The sequence below is a fragment of the Marmota monax genome, unplaced genomic scaffold (assembly GCF_021218885.2).
Source record: "Marmota monax isolate L192 unplaced genomic scaffold, Marmota_monax_Labrador192_F-V1.1 WCK01_AAM20220418_F8-fsc00222, whole genome shotgun sequence".
Lineage (NCBI taxonomy): Eukaryota > Metazoa > Chordata > Mammalia > Rodentia > Sciuridae > Marmota > Marmota monax.
This window is the reverse complement of record NW_026694968.1, coordinates 402,417-404,620: the sequence shown is the minus strand read 5'-3', so window position 1 is coordinate 404,620 and position 2,204 is coordinate 402,417. Positions and strand designations below refer to the sequence as shown.

At 41.6% G+C, this 2,204-nt stretch overlaps 1 non-coding gene across 1 annotated transcript; it reads left to right on the top strand.

Moving 5' to 3' along the window:
* The first annotated feature begins 931 nt into the window (after window positions 1–931).
* On the top strand, window positions 932–1,037 carry LOC124081276 (U6 spliceosomal RNA). Its single transcript, XR_006848005.1, has one exon. It is a non-coding gene; the product is annotated as a U6 spliceosomal RNA (small nuclear RNA).
* Window positions 1,038–2,204: the final 1,167 nt, after the last annotated feature.

The following is a 2,204-nucleotide window of genomic DNA, read 5'->3' as shown; positions in this document are numbered from 1 at the left end:
ATGTGGTTGGAGGAGACAAAGTAGGAACTTAAAGAGGTGACACCTGGCTGAGAGGTAAAGATATGCAAGAATGAGTCAAGTGGGGACTGGAGAGAGAAGAACTGGCCAAGTAGAGGAACCGCACAAGCACTGTCTCAGGCAGGAGGAGAAACAGCCCTCTAGACCTTCTGAAAAAAGTTCCATGGAGGCACAGCCTGGGAAGCCGGGAAAGTGCTTTGAGATAAGGGAGTATTAGGCAGGGTTAAATTACCCACAGCATTAGCTGCATTGGTCAAGCCAGGAATCAATACCTGGCCAAAAGACAGGCTCCTTGAGCCTCTTCAGGCCTGAGTAAGTGGCCTGGAGTAAATATCAACTGCCTAAAGTAAACAATGCCTCTATGGGGGGGGGGGCGGTGTTTGAATATGAGAGACCCAGAAATAGAGAAGATTGACACATACTTAAAGTACAGTCAGGTGGCAATGCAGGAGCAGACACGGGCCTTGTAGACCACAATAAGGATCTTTATTTTTATTATTAAGAACAAAAACTGGTGGGAATGGTGGGGGCCTGAGTGAGAGCCACAGAAACAGATATGAAGAAGAGAGGTAGAGACCTGGCAAATATGTTCACAGTGACACTTCTCTCTTAGTTCCCTTCCTCTTGAATGTGAGCTAGACTTACTGATTTGCTTCTAACAGAATGCAGCAAAAGTGTTTGTGTGTGACTTCCATGATTAGGTTATAAAGAGACTGTGGCTTCCATTGTGAGTATGAGCATTCTCTCTTTCTCCCTCCCCCTGACCCCCACTCCTAAAAGCCAGCTATAATGTTGTGAGCAGACCCATGGAGAGACCTACACAGTGAGGAACTGAAGGTACCAGCCAATAGCTAACAAGGAACTGAGACCTGCAAACAACCACATGAGTGATCTTAGAAATTATAGTTATCTTATGCTCACTTCGGCAGCACATATACTAAAATTGGAATGATACAGAGAAGATTAGCATGGTCTCGGGCAAGGGCGACATGCAAATTAGTAAAGCGTTCCATATTTTTTTAAAAAAGACAGAAATTATAGTAATCTTAGTCCAGCTCTAATCAAGCTTTGAGACTACTATAGTCCCAGATAGGACCAGCTAAGTTATGCAACTTGCAAGTTCACAACCTTCAGAAACTTTATGGCATAAGAAATATGTTGTCTTTAAGCTGCCAAACTTTGGCATAATTTGCTATGTAGCATTAAACAACAAATATAGATAGGTGAATAAATCAATATTATATAGTAGAATTCCTAGGACTTTGTGATCATAACTATTGGGTACAGGGGGAGTAAAAAGGATTTTGAGCTTTGGGTCTGGCTCACTGAGTTTCCATTTTAGAAAAGGATTAGGAGCATATAGGAAAACTTCAGGAGGAAGAAAATAATTTCCATTTTGAACTCCATGAATTTGAACTTGAGATTTTCATGTGGAAGTGTCCCTAGGGGTTTAGAAATATGGAAAAGTGTTAGAGTGGTGAGGGTTATTTTAACAGAACTTATTTGGATAGAGGAGAACCACTGCAGTGGAGAGCATTTCCATGGAGGGCAAAAATATAAAATAAAGACAGATGATAGGCAAACTACAAGGATTGAAAATAAGTCTGGCTCCAAAGGAGGAAAAAGAGAGTACTACTCAGAGGAAAAAATAAAGACTCTAAATGAAGTTTTGTATTAGTCTTCTATAACAAAGTACCTGAAGCAGGGAAACCTCTGAAGAAAAGAGGTTTATTTAGCTCATTGTTTTAGAGGCTGAAAGTTGGCACACTCTGGAAATCCCTCCTCCCACCTTTGCTGAATCACCTCATGGTGGGTGGCAATGGTAGGAGTATGTGTGGGAGGAATAAATCACATCATCAAACAGGAAGCAACAGAGGCTGGAGTTTAGTAGTCCCTTCTGAGGAAATGCCCTCCATCAATCGAAGAACCTCCCACTAAGCCTACCTCTTAAAGAAACCACATTTCCTAACAGTATTATCCTTGGGACCAAACTCCCAACACATGAGCCTTTGGGAAACACTCAAACTAAATCCAAACCATAGCAAAATTTTGATAAGGAGAAGGTGGGTTTTGTTGTTGTTGTTGTTTTGGGGTTTTTGGCAATAACTGGGGATCAAACCCAGGGGTACTTTACCACTGAGCTACATTCCAGTCCTTTTTTTATTGTTTATTTTGAGACAGGGTCT